This window comes from Panthera onca, chromosome A1 (assembly GCF_046562875.1).
Source record: "Panthera onca isolate mPanOnc1 chromosome A1, mPanOnc1 haplotype 2, whole genome shotgun sequence".
NCBI lineage: Eukaryota > Metazoa > Chordata > Mammalia > Carnivora > Felidae > Panthera > Panthera onca.
In genome coordinates, this window is record NC_138339.1 from 210,791,049 (window position 1) to 210,807,673 (window position 16,625).

General features: G+C 42.6%; 1 long non-coding RNA gene across 1 annotated transcript in view; it reads right to left on the bottom strand.

Moving 5' to 3' along the window:
* Nucleotides 1-16,625, bottom strand: part of LOC132682017 (uncharacterized) — a 73,497-nt gene that overhangs the window by 29,098 nt on the left and 27,774 nt on the right. The window contains exons 6-7 of the long non-coding RNA XR_009611405.3: nt 9,357-9,437; nt 7,264-7,306 (exon numbers count right to left, since the gene is read on the bottom strand). This is a non-coding gene — a long non-coding RNA (uncharacterized LOC132682017). The remainder of the gene's footprint in view (nt 1-7,263; nt 7,307-9,356; nt 9,438-16,625) is intronic.

Consider the following 16,625-nt stretch of genomic DNA (forward strand, 5'->3'; position numbering starts at 1 on the left):
TACTCAGGTTTGTTTTAATTGTGGGATTCGACCCAGCATTGGGCATTAAGGTACACGATAAATGAAGACACCTCCATAAGACTTTTCTCACATCTTCGACCCTAATGAAATGTAGATTAAATCCCACTAAAACAAATGCCATAACCGACCCCAACCTTGCAAAAAGAAAAGAGGGCGGAGAGGGCCTAGGAAACAGAATCCAAGCTACAGCCAACCAAATAGTATCTCAAACAGCACTTAAACTTTTCAACATTCTAGCATGAATATTGTTGTAAGAGGAAATGCCCAGTATAAATTACCAGCGAGCTGGTTTGTGCACACAATGGCGGCAGTTCAAGAACCTACTTAAGCTTCTGCTACTGTGCTCTGTACTCTTTCCAGCCTTCTCCTTGACAAGCCACTTCCATTGCCACCTCAAGACCTTTGCGCTTGCCTGTCTCCCAGCCTAGGATACTTGTCCCTGATCTCAACTAACCTCTTTCACTGCTTCATGAAGACCTGAACTCACCATTCTGGGGGGGGCCTTTATTAAATACCTCACTGGAATGGTTCTCATACCCAATGCTCATCCAGTAATTGGCCCCTTACCCTGCTTTTTCTTCATAGCAGTAAACCTGACATATTATTTTTTGGTCTCCTACTAGCATGGTAGCCTTTAGAGCCCAGAAGATATTTGTCTTATTCACCACTACTACAAATGTCTAAAATTATGCCTAACCTATAGTGGAGACTGAGATGAAGAAAGGCTGGTGTCCTCCACTATCACACAAGTTCAAAGCATCCTTCTGCAGCCCACAGCACTTCAGTTCCTAAAACCATATGTCCCAGAACAAAAGCAGAGCAAAGCCAAGCGGGCACCCCTACCCAGACTCATTCAGATTCCTATAATCTCTCGAAAGTCTACAGTCATCTCCTAACTGGTCTCCCTTCCTCAAGGTTATGTTATAATTTCTTTTTTTTTATCCACCCTACAGACTTCCTTTCTTGTTGATTCTGGTTTTGTTTCCCTTGTGTTGGCTTGGTGTTTTTTATTGAGGTATGATTGACATACAGTAAGTTGCCTGTACTTGTATAATTTGATGACTTTCGACATCTGTATACAACCAAGAAACCATCACTGCAATCAAGATAACGAACAATTCTATCACTCCCAAAAGTTCCTTCATGCACCTTTGCAATCTCTCCTTCCCACCCCTGCCCCAGCTGCCCCAACCCTCATTCCCAGATTAGTTTATATTTTCTAGAATCTTATATGAATGGAATCACACAGTACGTACTTGAGGGTCTTTTGGGGGGAGGGAGTGCTGGATGCTTTCACTCAGCATAATTATTTTGATATTTATCCACATTGTTGTATCAATGGTTCTTTCTTTTATATTACTTAGTGGTATTATACTGAATGGATATACCACAATTTCTTCAGCCATTCACCTGTTGATAGACATTTGAATTGTTTCCAGTTGGGGGCAACTGCAAATAAAGCTGTTATTAACATCCATGTACAAATCATTGTCTAGACATGCTCCCCTTTCTTTTGGATAGATACCTAGGAGAGGAATACTGGTTCATATGGTACACGTACGAAACTATTTTCCAAAAATAGTTCCATTTTACATTCCCACCAACTGTGCATGAGGGTTCCAGATGTTCCACATACATACCAATACTTGGTATTCTGACAGCAACATCTAAATGAAGGACAAACCTGATCATGTCACTCCTTAGAATTACCCATGATTCCCCACCCACTGCAGAATAAAGCCCACCTTTCTCAGGGATTTTTACAAGACTGCCTCCCAGCACAGACACACCTTCCACCACTTTTCTCTTTTTTCAATCCCAGCCCCCAGACCTTCTCCACCTAGCTTACAGCTTCCTCAGTCTCCCACAACCACAGCACCCTTGCCTGACTCTGGGCTTTTATACAAGCATTTCTCCATTCTTTTGACATTATGGGCTGAACTATGTCACCCCCAAAATTCAGAGGTTGAACTCTTAACCCCGAGTCCCTCAGAACGTGACTGTATTTGGAGACAGGGTCTTTAAAAGAGGTAATTAAGTTAAAATGAGGTCATTAAGATGGGCACTAATTTCATTTGACTGGTGTCCTCATAAGAAGCGGAAATTTCATGATAGACTCTTATAGAGGGAAGAAGATATGAAGGCATAGGGAGATAACAGTCATCTATAAGCCAAGGAGATGGCCTGGAACAGAATTTTTCATCATGACCCTCAGAAAGAACCAACCCTACTAATACCTTGATCTTGGACTTCCAGTCTCCAGAACTATGAAATGACAAATTTCTGTTGTTTAATGCACTTGGTCTCTGGTATTTATTATGGCAGCCTGAGTAAACTAATGGATTCATGTCTTCAACTCCTTCCCAACCACAGGCCCAGCCCACTTGTTTTCTCTTCTAATTCTTCCCCCACTTCTCTTGCTCAGATTTAATACCTCCCCCCCCCCTTTTTTTTTTATCTTTGCCATGGTACTTTGTTCATGCCTCTCCTGGGAATTTGTGTAAGGGTCTATCTTCCACTCTAGGCTACAAGATTTTCTTGAAGATTTTTTTTTTTTTAATTTGCATTCTGAGCTGTCCAGATCAGTCTCCTAACTCAATAGAGCCTTTTATGTATATTTTTTTCACAAATTCTCTGGAACTAGGCTGCTCACTCAGATTTCTTTCCCCCCACAGCTTCCTACTGTCTCTTAAAAAAAAAAAAAAAAAAAAAAACTCCTAGTAATTTCCCTGTGTAGGAAACTATCCCAAAGAGATTTTTGAACAAGTACATAAAAATGGATGTACAAGAAAGTTCTTCAGAGCATTGATTATAATATCCAAAAATTGCAATAGGCGTTAAGTGTTGTTCAATAGAATTAGCTAAATAACTTATGGTATGTCTCACAGAGGGATATTGCGCAGTCAATAAAAATGATGATGCGGATCTATGTTAATTGACATGGAAAAAATAACTATTATTGAATGAACACAAAACAAAACAGGATACAGAACAGGATGTATAGTATGATATGTAAACAAAGTCATGTATAAGTATAGCTCTAGGTAACCACGCATACAGAAATATATGGAAGAACATTTCCCAAAATGTTATAAGAGTTAAATCTGGATGGTAAGTTTTCACACAGTTTTTCTTTTTTCTCTGCAATTCCAGAAATGTGTAGCTTTTTGAAAGTAGGCAAGAATTCATTTTATGACCAGAATAAAATAATAACATTATTTCATTTAAAATATATATACTAATAAAGAGGAGAGTAGCTAGGCTCTACTATTCTGCTAGATCAACGCCTTCACCCAAGCATGGAAAGGAGGCAATTCTTCTCATCCTGCTAATTAAGCTTCCTGAAAGCAGGTCAGCCCTGGGTGCAGGCCACACAGATGGGCATCTGCATGGCATGATTAGGAGCTATTGAGCTGCTCTGCCCAGCCCGCCCTGGTCTCATCCTTGAGCCCTGCAGTCAGGCTTTAAAAGCCTAAGTTTCTCATTATTAGTTATTCCATTTGGATACTTCAATTAGGCAGCTGTTAAAATTCATGGGGAAAAAAAAAAAGCTATTATTAGTTAAGGACATGATAACCCAATTAATTCCCCCAGCAAAAGGCTGAACCATTAGATTATTATATAGAAAAGGAAAGAAGGGGGAACGGGCAGGAATTGGTGATAGGAATGGGAAAATCCAACATAAACACACTCAGTCCCTGGGGAAAGTAGTGAGAGGGTAACCCACAGAAGGAGGGCCTTTAGTGATAATCACAACTAGTTTGCGAATGGTAGGACAAAGCTCGCTCCTCAGTGGGACACAAATAGCTAGAAACCGCACTCCTTAGTGGGACAAAAATAGCTGGACACGAATGTTCTGAGACATTTTTTCAAAGAACCAAGCACACACACTTTGATTCTCCATCAATACACGCTTTCCTTCCTTTTGGCCACATCTGAACACGTGGTTGATGGCCATCAGCTGCAGACCAAATGGGACAAAATAATATTGTGATGCGTTACCTAGTGTTTTTCATTCCCTGTATTTTCTGCTAACCCCTTTGTGGCAGATTATGTTTTCCCTAGATGGCCATACCAATATATGCCCATATGCTCACAGTGTGGCATGGACAAGCCTCCCCATCCAGAGGTGGGATCAGTGTTCTTTCTCCTTGAATGCAGGTGGACCTTTGTAACTTCCTCAACCAATGAAAGGACGCCGTGTGACTGATGAGGCTTGTCATAAAGAGCAATATGGCTTCTGCCTGCCTCTCTCTCTCTCTCACCTCTTGCCCCTGGAACCCAGCCACCATGTTCTAATAAAGCCCATGGCACATGATGTGGCCACGTGAGGGTCTTCCGGCTGACCTCACCAGCTAGGCCCCCAGCCAACAGCAACCTCCAGATACTGCATTTATAAGCTTTACGATGATCTCGGCCCCACAATGTTGATGACTTTCAGCTGAGGCCCCAGACACAGGAAGAGAGATAACTTGTCCTCATTGCGCCCTCTCTGAATGCCTGACCCACAGAAACCATGAGACATAACAAGTATTTTTGTTTTGAGCAATAAGTAACCAGCATACTACCCTACTCTTACCACTGCCCTCAGACTAGGATGCTAAAAGAGAAAGGGGTCAATTAGTTTTTGAGTTTCAAAGTAGTTTTTCAACAATCGTTTCTATGATGATGGCTTAAAGGAATTAAATTTGGAACCTAAATATCCTGGCATTTGACTATCAAAAGACAAAAGCCCTAAAGAACTTAGAGGCATAATACTCATGACTTAGGCAAAAAATTCAGAAAAAGGCAAGATAGGAGTGAATTTTCCAGTCTAAGAGGATACTAAAAACAATGTTTTAAAAAATTTTTGTGGAAGAGAAGACAGACTCTTCTGAAACTTCACTGCTGGAATCCAGGCAGTGTAGACCAGAGGTGTTGGTGGGTATCTCAGTAAACGCCAAAAGGATTGATGAAGAGGATCAAGGATGGGGATAATCAGACATCTCTTGCCCGCATTGGTTAATGACGATCTGGGACCAGACAGGGCCCACAACAATCCGTAAGTTCTAAGGGCAACTTAATATCAACCATGAGGAGAAGGAAAGAGTGGAAAAAAAAAAATAGGATTCACCTGAGACTGATCATGTTAAATATTCTGCCATCAGTAGCGGGGGATGATTGAAATACTGTGTAAATTTACTTACTAGAATATTAAGTGACATTATTTATACATTAAAGTTATAGCTTAAGGAATTTGTACATTCTTCACCATTTTGATATTCACCTTCCCTGATAAAATTGTAACCTCCAGGAGGGGGAGAACATAAATGGCCCAGAGTACACACTCGATGAATATGTTTTAATGAGTAAATAAATGAATAAAGAATTCGAAACAGCTCTGTGGTGGAAATCAGAGGCCATGAATCATCTCACCTCTGTTTCCAACAAGCCAGGTGGCCTTTAATAGGTCCCTAATTCTCTTGGGGCCCAAGGGTTCTGAGCTATAAAATTAGATGATCTCCAAGTATACCTCCAACTCTCCTATCCCACTGGACCGTAAGCTACTACACAACAGGAATCAAGATCCAATCATTTTTTGAGCCCCAGGACCTAGCATAGGGCCTGGTAAACAGCAGGCACTCGATAAATATTTGTTGAAAAATGAGATGAACATTACGCTAGGTTTCAAACCCTAATCAGGACAATGTGTAATTTGGTTGCCTTTTCAAGTACATAAATGTTAAATGAAAACTAAAGAGAAATAACAAACCGAGAATGTCATAATGTCATTTTCACGGTACAGCAACATTTCCTAACTGCCCAGCATTTAAGGAGTAATGGTTTCATTGCCCGGGAGTCTGACACGGTGATTTGCTCTGACTTGCATCCCTGTTATTCTGACTGACAGCCTCTCTGAGCTGTCTTTTGGTGGGCAGTGGTTGCCCCTGGTGCATTTTTGATCAAAAGTACATACGTCCTGTCATCTTTTATAATCCTCAGAACTTGAAGATTGTCTTTTACTTAAGTTTTCTGAGCTGAAATTAGGTTTGAATAATAATCAGGATTGTGGATCTTCCAAAGCAAAGGTACTTTATGAGAAAATGCTATCTTACGATTCTTCCAGGCATAGAATTTCAGAGTTGAAAGATTTTCCCATCCCAGGATTTTATCTTATTAATATTCTCCTTTGCAATTCAACTACCAAGAACTGGAAAAATCTCTGATTGTCCTCCAGCAATGGCATTAAAGGTTCCTCATAACATACAGCACCAGAATTGTGCCATAATTTAGTGAAATTGAACACTGCTCTGTGACTGCTAATTTTCCATCGAGATGATTCTGTCTCTAAGCAAGAAGAGAGAAGATGAAACTTGATAGGAAAAAAAATCCCTTTTTCTAATTACTGTGAAGATTTTCATATGCTTTAGGGTAAACACACCATTTTACCTTTGCCCTTATTTTTACCACAAGGTTCTGCTAAAAATCCTTTTGGCTAGAATGTCAAAACTGAGTTTCTCTTTTAATCATCCACTTGGAAAACCCAGTTATAATTGTATAGTGATGATGCGCTCTGTTCTAGGAGACTGCTGTATCAGCGTATTCATTTTTAACCTTTATTTTCAATTATTTGCAGTTTGGGATTTAGTTCCCAAAGTCAATTTGGGAGACTTCTTCTCTTTTAATAAAGGAAGCTAATTTACCCATTCTGCAGTTGCCAAACAATCACATTGAAAAATATGAGCATATGCATGTTCATAGACTCATTCCAGAGACTCTGAGTCTAGAAATATGCTTTTTAAACTTTCCTAATATGCTAATCATTAACGTAAGGTATTATTTTGCCATTTTCTATTAATTTCAACAGAATCTCCCTGTGCCTTTGCAGTGGGATTAATACAATTGGACTACAGATCTTCTAGATGAAGTGGGTTTTTTTAAATAGTCTTGTAATAATAATAATAAGTATCTTTCTTAAAGAAGGCACCCATTAGCGCCATTGAAGTCAACGTGTAGTTGCTTCCTTGCCAATATTGGTAATTCAAGGAATTTTAACACCTGTTAGAACATAAAGTCACATCTCTACTGTGGCAAGTCTTACTCATAAGATTATCATGTTGGGAGAAAGTGGACCGCGCCCGACGGGATGTGATTTGAGAGTCTCCTTCCTCCTTCACGTTTACCCCACTATGCAGTATGAAGTACACATACTACTCATCCTTTTGACTTAATGAGATCTCTTTTAGAGTGCAAACACGTTACCTGAGGATCACGATATATTGTCACGTCACGGCGTGTGGAACACCTAGGAATTAATTTCAGAAATTAATGAGTTAGGTATGAAAGGTTTGGGCTTTGAATATATACATATATATAATATATATATATATATATTATATATATGTATATATTTTATATTTTTAGCAACCCTCTCCAATAGTATTTTATACATGCCATTATTATAATTTTTTTTTTTAGCATTTGTTTACCTTTAGGTAATTATCTTTGCCTAGGCTCCCTAGAGATGAGTCTGAGGCAAAGATGAGAGGCCAACGTTTTGCAGAGGTGCAATTCCAGGGAAGCGACCATGAGGGAGAAGGGGAGAGAGGAAGGGAAGGAGGACAGGCATAAACAAAGTGGTGGATTACTGAGCTGGCCACATCTTCCTGGAAAACATAGTCAGCTATTCAGTCACATGACTCTCCACCCCTCCTAGTCAGCTGTGTGGAACCACTATACCTGGAACAGTCCACACGGACAGGAAAGGAGGATATATCAGCCAGGATCCTCCAACTCTTGTCTACCACTGCTCAAAGGTCACCCCCCCAATGTGTCACCTCCCCACTCACTTCTGAGTTATGACATCCGGTCCCTCCAGGAAGCCGCTGGAGAAGCCCAGGCCAGAGCCAATGATGCACGGCTACCTCTGAGCCCAGAAGTGCCAGGGAAGTCACAGGCCTTCTGTGTTTGGTCAGGTCAGATCTGAGCCGAGAAGCCCGAAGGCCCCCACTCCGGTGGACAAAATGAAACCCATGCTGAGCCCAGGTGGTGGCGGTAGCATTCAGACTATGGCAGTGTTGGCCAGGCCGTCCACCGAGCAACCATGTAAGGCCAAGAGGGCAGGTGGGGCTGAGTAAATCTGGAAAAGTACATAAAATGGTCTGGAACTAAAATTACTGCTCTATTTTTCTTAGACAGTGTGCTCCTTGATGGCAGACATCCTATCTCACCATCCCAGCATCCTTGTATCCCCAGAATTAAGGCCCAGACACACCATAACATAGACTGGAGTAAGCCCTGTTAACGTACATTTTTTTGTAAATGCTCATCTTACCTGGTCATCCTGGGCACTAGAACACTTATGATAATTGTCAAATGGGTTCACCCATGACAAATGCTTACGTGTGGCACTTTTGGGAAGGGATTCTTTGATTTGGGCCATTATTTTACAAACAGCCAAAAGAGACAAAATGAGAATATACACACTCCCAGGGTACTATGGTAATGAAGATAGGCTTTGGAATCTAACAGACCTAGGGACATGTTTGTATAACCTCACTGGATCTTGGTTTTCTTTTCTGAAAAATGGAGAGCATGATCCGTCTCACCGCCCTGTTGGGGAAGCGTGTGGGATTGTGCCATGTCAACTTGGTTAAGCTGGGAACCGTGATGACAACTGTTTCCCAGAGGGCTCAAGGTTAGGATTGGCCAAAAGAGAAACCTGCCCAAAATTTGGGAGACGGAAGTGAAGCAGGAGAGAGGGGAAGGGCAGGAGACCTTTCCCTGCAGTCAGACATGGTGACGGTGACACAGCAGTAAGGATCCCAGCCGGTGCTGACTTCCCTCTGCTCCACACCTAGCTTGTCCCCCGGACGGCGGCTTCTGCTCATCAACAGCAGCCACAAGCCCACCCCAGATGCTTGGCTGCAAACCACAGAGGCAGGTGCCACACAGAGGCTGTAGCTCCCCTCGGTCCTCTCCAAGTAATCCTCCCCTTGCAATCCACCTTCAGCAACTGGACGTGCTTAGTTTCCCAGATCTCACTGCGAGCTCCGAACTGCCTCTCTGGGCCAGTGCTTCAGGACAACCGGTAAATGACACCGCCAACCCTCCAGCTCCCTCTCCCAGGCTTTCACTTCCCCACCTTGCACAGGTATGTAATAAACCTGCTTTCCAGGGAGAACCCAATTTGCAGCTTTTGCTGATACCTGTGGTCCGAATACTCCCACTTTTCAAGCCATCGATATGAAGTCATTGAGCATGGAGTTGGGAAGAAAGGCGCACAAGTGCTCTCAGGAGCTCATGAGCCAGCCCCAGCTCGACCCCGAACGAGCCCCTCATCCCATGACACTCACATGGCTGCTCTCTTTCCTTGACTGAACTCAGACTCATACAGCCAGATTACAGGGTGATGGGCATTGCACTCAATACAGCACCTGGCACACAGGAACTGCTCAATAAGTTAAAGTTAGTGCGTTATAGGAACCAACCCTCATGTTGTCTTTGGTTCCAAACCAGCTAAAGGAAGGTATGTACCTGCAACCTACAAAAAAAAAAAAAAAAAAGTCCAGAGATAAAAGGATTTTCCAACTAACGCAAGAACAATTTTTACATAGATTAACAAAATGCTGTTTGCATCTATTTACAAATGAAGTAAGCAAATTCCATTTCCTACAAAACAAATATGAATTAAGGAAATAATAGAATATTTTGCACGTGCAGCAGTGGGGAAGGTTGCACTCCATGAATATTAAGCAGCAATTTTGTAGTTAACATTAAATGACCATCTCGGGGAGAAATTTATAGTTACTGAATCTGAGGCAGAAGCTTCCAGCTCCTTTCCCATAAACTTATTAGCAGACAAAGCCTGCCTGCATAAACTTAAATTTCAATACTGCCCTTCCCCTCCTAGTCTGTTCTCTTACCTGCGTTCTTTGCTAGCTCTGTAGTTGTGGTCACAGAATGTAAATATCTTTATCTCATCCGTGAAGCACTTTCAAAATTCAAAGCATTTGACATGTAGGATTCTTTTCTTCCTGGGCTTATCAAACAGCATGATGACTGATAGTTGCTCTTAATTTTAACCAAGGGTTTCAAGTTTATAATATTTGCTTCCCCAGCTGAGAATGACTAAATCAATGCTTACTTTGAAGTTGATTGTATATGGATTATTAAACAGTTATAAAGGCATGAAAACACACAGCAAACTATTCGTTCTCCCTCACCTCAGAATCGGCAAAACTTTTAGCCAAATATTGCTAAGAGAAACGTCTCTCTGGATTCAGGGCACATGCTCTTTTTCCTCTGCCCTGGAGCTACATTATTTGCACCAAATTCTTCATCTTCACAAAAATTCTACATCTGAAACCCCTGTGCTCTGCAAAGGACGCTTCACTGTATCACGGCTTTCTTTCAAATAACAGAGAACTTTCAGTTTCTCAGTCCACAATTGTTCAAAATTTATTGTTAAGTCATCAAGCTTATTTCTGAGGAGATTTGGGTTCCTCTAAAGTGCACTCTCTACAAACAGTGGCTGCCTCTAATAGTTACCCAGAGGTGACTTTTTGTTCTTTGTTCTGATCTCTCTTTCTGTCTCTTTGAACTGCACTATAGCCATGGGAAGGATTTTATAAATCCTGGCTTGGATGGGACCAGGTAGAGAAGGAAAACAACTTTTGGATTAACTATCACCTGGACAAAACATCCCTTCTTGTACAGAATTCACTACTTCTGTAGTCTTTCTTGAATAAATCTATCCAAATGAAGAAGGGAAAGTCGTTGCAGGCAAAAGAAATGGCAGGTGCAAAAGTGTAGGGATAAGAGAAAATATACTGCAGTTCAGTATCAGGAAATTTCCCAAAGATGGAAAGGTAGCGGTAGATTTCACAACTCCACAAAACATGGCGCCGTTTTCTGCTCCTGACCTTGGATGGGTGGACTGTCCATTGTCATCCCGGATTAAGGAAAGGTTGAGGGGGAGGAATGTGGCCAAGGGCTCCGGAGACTTCTTTGTACTTTGCACTGTGCATATGCAAAAGAATGACGGCAAGATGGCTGCTTACACTGCACTGTTTAAATAGCTCTTGTATATCAAGCTAAGGCTTTGGACTTGGTCAGGCAGGAAATGGGAGTCCACTGTATTATTTTTAGCATGGAAGTGAGGAGAACAAATTTGAGAACTAGACTAGAGGGAAGCAAGATCCACTGGGAACCACTGCCACAACCCATGCCAAAACTGTCAAAAGCTTGGGGGTGCTCAGGTGGCTCAGTTGAGTGTCCGACTTCGGCTCAGGTCATGATCTCGCGGTTCCCGGGTTCGAGCCCCGCCTGGGGCTCTGTGCTGACAGCTCGGAGCCTGCAGCCTGCTTCGCTGATTCTGTGTCTCCCTCTCTCTCTGCCCCTCCCCTGCTCACACCGTCTCTCAAAAATAAACAAATGCAAAAAAAAATTGTTTTTTAAAGTGTCAGAAGCTTGAACGAACGCAGTGACTGGGGCGAGGGTGGGCCGGAGACAAAGGAAGGGCTTAATAAGAAACTGAAAGTTCCCTGTAAGTCGTGGGGTGGGGGGAGGGGTGCTTAAGGCCTCAAGGGTGACACTGAGGATCTGGCTTCGGAAAAGGGTAGGTTTCCGCTTCAAGGGGAGAGTAGAGAAGGGGGTGATGTGGGGAGGAGGGTGGAAGAGCAGGAGCTGAGCTTTGGATTTCCTAGTGTGCCAGTGGATGAACCTCCCAGACTGACCACGGGAGGGCGGGGTGCCTAGGCCTACACCATTGCCCCCCCACCCCCCCCACCCCCCCCCACCCCCGGGGCCTCCCTTTCTGTCTGCCCGAGCCTCCCAAGCCTCCAGGAAGGACACCAGTATTTCTGCCCGCCCCCGCCGCCTCGCCCTTTCTTATCCTCACACTTCCCACTCCTCGAGGGATCTGCTGGATGGAGGACTCTGCCTGTCTCCAGGGCGGAAACAACTCCCAGAGCTCCATCAACGGTTCAGAGGTGGGACTTCCCTCCTCCGGGGCAGAACCTTACCTCTGACTCAGGAGCAGCAGCGGCCCTCATAGCCCTCCCAGGCCCCGCAGCTCCTGAGCGGAATATCCCAGCCCAAGCGGTTGCAGCTGTTTCCCTTCCTTTCGCCTTCATCCCTAGTCTCCGGAGCCAGAAACCTGGCTTGTGGCCCTCGCTGCTGCTTCTCCTCATGCCCCAGCCTCAGCCCGGTTCCTCCCCTGTAACTCCTGTGCATTCCACCAGCCTCCCCCCATCGGCTGGGGCCCTCTGCTTCTCATCTGGCCCCCTTCCCAAATCTTCTCCTGCTAGGTTGCCAGAAGGCGGTCTCAAATGCAAATCTGATCACGTGGCTTAAACTACTTTTACAAATCGGAGCACCTGGGTGCCTCAGTCGGTTGAGCCAGAGATTCCTGATCTTGGCTCAGGTGATGATCTCCCGGTTGCTGGGCTCCAAGCCCCTCATCCGGCTCTGAGCAGATGCCAGGAGCCTGCATGGGATTCCGTGTCTCCTTCTCTCTGCCCCTCACCTGCTTGTGCACTCCCCCAACCCCCTCTCCAAATAAATAAACTGAAAAAAAAAAATACTTTTACAAATCTACATTCCCCCTGAGGACAAAGCACAGACTTCCAGGTGAGTCACAGAAGCCTTTGACATTTCGGTTTTACCCATCTCTCTGCTGTCATTTCTTAACCCTCCCCTCACACACTGCTGTGCCTGCTTCGCTGCTTTTCCCTTTTGAGCTTTGTGCCCTACCCTGACCATGTCTACCCAGCGATTTTTTTTTCTTCATAATTCATCTGGGGGACCTTTCCTGTCTCCTCGCAGAACTAAGCGCTCCCTTATTTACCTCCTGCAGCCCATTGGCAGATTCATTCGTGTATATATCTTGTCCCCCTCCCAGACCATAATCCGTTTCAGGTAAGGACCGTGGTCTTCTCCCCAACCTTTGGCATGGTGTCTGGAACACAGTGGCCCTTTAGTAAATGTCCATTGCATCAGCAAGTGAACAGATAACAGGAATACAAAGATTCACTCCTATGCTCCTCCTGGAAACTGCTTGGTATTTCTTACTCTCTCTTCTAATGACACAGCATTTACTTTAATTCTGAGCTTCCTGACAGCCAATGCATAAAGAGAAACAATAAAGGATATGGCGTTCGTTGTCTGAAAAAAAGCAAAACTTTCACTTCTTCAGTAGAGACAAACTTTTTCCTGGTAATAAATTTTCAAAGGAATTCATCACATGAGTTCTTGCGCAAGGAACATTGAACAACATAATGGGCAGTATCTTTAAGCAGTTTTTACAGAAGCTTCAGAAATATTCTTCACTTCACTGTTTCCAGTATTAAATGCTTTAAAAAAAAAAAAAAAGATAAAGACCTAGCACTAAAACATGATTCATGAAAGAACTTCCACTGGGAAAGGGTAAACTAATGAGCACCACATTTAGAGCTTTCTGGTGATCAAGGATATAGCTTAGCCCACATAGGAAACTGTACATCTATAAACTCTATTTCTCAAATATCAGTTGTCTCAGCGAGGCTTTGACGGGAGCTAAATAACAGCCCCAAATTGGCTTCTCTGAGAGCCTAGAAAACTCCCACTCATTCAAGGGTAGCTATTTGTAGCATGTAAACTCTTGCCAGACTGAGAGAAGAATCTGGCCCAGTGAATAAAAATACAGAAAATAAATGCTTAGAAACTTGTAGGAGGAGAAGAGGCTCTGGGTTGATTGTCCAACCACAGCATTTAGCTTTTCTGCGCTTCATAGAGGCACTCAAAACAGTTACCGGTGTGTCGCCTTATCACTGGTTCCTAAGTTCTGTAAGATGGTAAGTAAACTACCTTTCTGTGTCTCGGTGTCACAAAGCACTAGTCACCCTCCCCGCTCCCCCCCTCCGCCAGCCCCGCCCACCTCTACCTACAAAGACAAATAGGAAGTCATCGGTAATTAAAGCTCTAGTAATGGGACTAGGCAGGAGGGCGAGGGGTGGAAATTGTTAAAGGTAGAGTAAGGTACAGAAACAGGTTAACAGTTCTTCAGGACGTTAAACACAGAGGCGCCTGGGTGGCTCAGTAGGTTGAGCTTCAGACTCTTGATTTTGGCTTAGGTCATGATCAGGTCATGATCACCGGGTCGTGGGATAGAGCCCCTCCTTGGGCTCCGCAATGGGTGTAGAACCTGCTTGAGATTCTCTCTCTCCCCCTTCTCCCCCACTCGCACTCTCTCTCTCTCTCAAATAAAAAGATAATAATAAAATTAGAAAAAAACCCAGAATGTTAAACAAAAAAAACAGCTCATTTCAGTCAGCCCAAAAAAAGACTTTCGCAAAGACCAAAAAAAAAAAAAATGTTGTGACAATTATTTTCACATCTAAATTTGCTAAATATTGAGACCTCTGGTATAAAGAAAATGAAAGAACGCTAACTTCTAAAATAAGCTGCTAAAAAAATATCAGCAAAGCCGTTTTCTAGAGCAAAGTAAGTGGATGTTGCTTCAGCATATTGATTGATACATAATCCAAACATATTGACTTATGTGTAATTAACAAAAGAGTTTAATTAATCTGCTGATTGAAAATGTCATCAATCTTATTCAAGTGAGTTTTAATTCAAAGATAATATCATCATGAGTATTATGCTCAAGTAATTTTATTTAATTAATCATAAAAACTTGTCCTCACGTATGGCTTTAGCCTCAATAAATCATAAAATAGCTGACAAATTTTCTTTCTAGGAGAAAATTAAAGATATCAATTTGAGGCACTTTATTTTATATTATTGCTTGATGTGTTCTGAAATGAAAATGATATGTTTCAAAAGATATCTTCTTTCCTTTTCTCTCTACTTACGTAATCACATAGGATGACAATTCTTTTGTGAGCATTCCTGTATCCGTGAATAAAATAAATGTCTCTAAATTATTTTAAAGGAAAGGCTGTGTTTTCTCAGGCTTGAGAAATATCTGAGCTTGTTTTTCTAAAACCTTGGCAGAAAAAACAAGGACCAACTACTGAATAATCATTCAAATGACAAGTCTTCATTAGGTTGAATTACTGAAATGAAACTATTCCAGTAATTGTTATTCCTCCCTCATCCTATATAGCAAGCTAAAATGAACAAAATACACTTTGGGTCTAGAAAGCAGATCCCCCAAAGCCAATTAATGCTCCCAAGCTAGTAGGATACTAATTAGCAATTATTTCTGCCCAGTGATGCCCAGGCATCCTGGGTTGCTAAATTTTCCCCGTGTCCTAAACCACCAGAGAACACTCGTTGAATAGCGATAGTTCTTTCTAGGGTGGCTTACAGAATGCGTCTGTACCAAACTAAATGCCCTCCTTCCTCATCCCTGAGAAAGATCACTTGGTGCGGACAAGGAGAAGCTACAACAGGTATGGGCTTTAGAGGCAGAGATTTAACAGAAAGAAGGAACTAAGTTGTACCTGAACAGCCTACGAAGGGTGACAAGCAATGAGAAGGAAAGATAGGTGGAAAGGAGATGTGGTTTAGAAAGACATGGAGGAGGAGGTGTGGGGAAGAAACAAGGAGAGAGAATGCCTTCTCCTCTCCACCAGTGTGAATCAAACTGCAGTTCATACAGTGGGACCTAATTAAACCAAAACTCGCTCTCCAGGAAACCCCAAATCACTTGGAGATCCTATTGTCTTTAGTGATCTCAAATGCCAAGAGAGCATCAGTGGTGTGAAGAAAGGTAAATCCAATTTGGGGGGAATTCCAACACATTTTCAGGATGCTTGGATTGCTGCCATAACCCTCGTTTCCTCCTCTAAGTACAATCTTCCTAGAATAAATGAATAAATCTAGCGATTTTTTTTTTCCTCTCAGAAGGAAAAGCTTAAAATGTGAGGTGGGCTAAAAATGTTTTTAGCCCACCTCATGTAGTGTTCATAGGCTACAAAGCCCTTTAAAATTGATACATGAAAGTTCTAGGAGATTCACTGGTAAACAATGGTTCTCATGGCCAGCACATTTTTCTAGAGAAGATGACATGATTTTTACCTCTATTGAATTAAATCTAACAAATATTTATTGAGCACCCATTATATCCAAGGTAGTAGGCTGCGAGTAATAGAAAAGTCACATATAAAATAGTGCCAGCCTTCAAAATTTTTGCCACTGGAAGGATGAAAATGGAGAATAAAATAAGACAAGTACACACACTAACAAATGACTCTAACAGAAGCAAAATAACGTAAGCGCCATAAAAAGATACAAACAAAATGAAATAAGGTGTCAAGGAAGGTGTCTTAGTCCGTTCTGTCTTCTATAACAAAGTACCATAGACTGGGTGGTTTATAAACAACAGACCTTTCTTTTCTCTCTGTTCTGGAGGCAGGCAGTCTGAGATCATGGTGCCGACATGGTCTGTTCTGGTGAGAGCCTTCTCCTTAGTCATAGACTGTCAACTGCTTCCTGGATGCTCACAAAGTGGGAGAGTGGAGAGGAAAAGCAAGCTCACTGGTGTCTCCTCTTATAAGGGCACTAATCCCCTTCAGGGGGGCTCCCACCCTCATGACCTCATCAAATCCTAATTACCTTCCAAAGGCCCCACCTCCTAATAGCATTACATTGAGGGATAGAGTTTCAGCATCTGAATT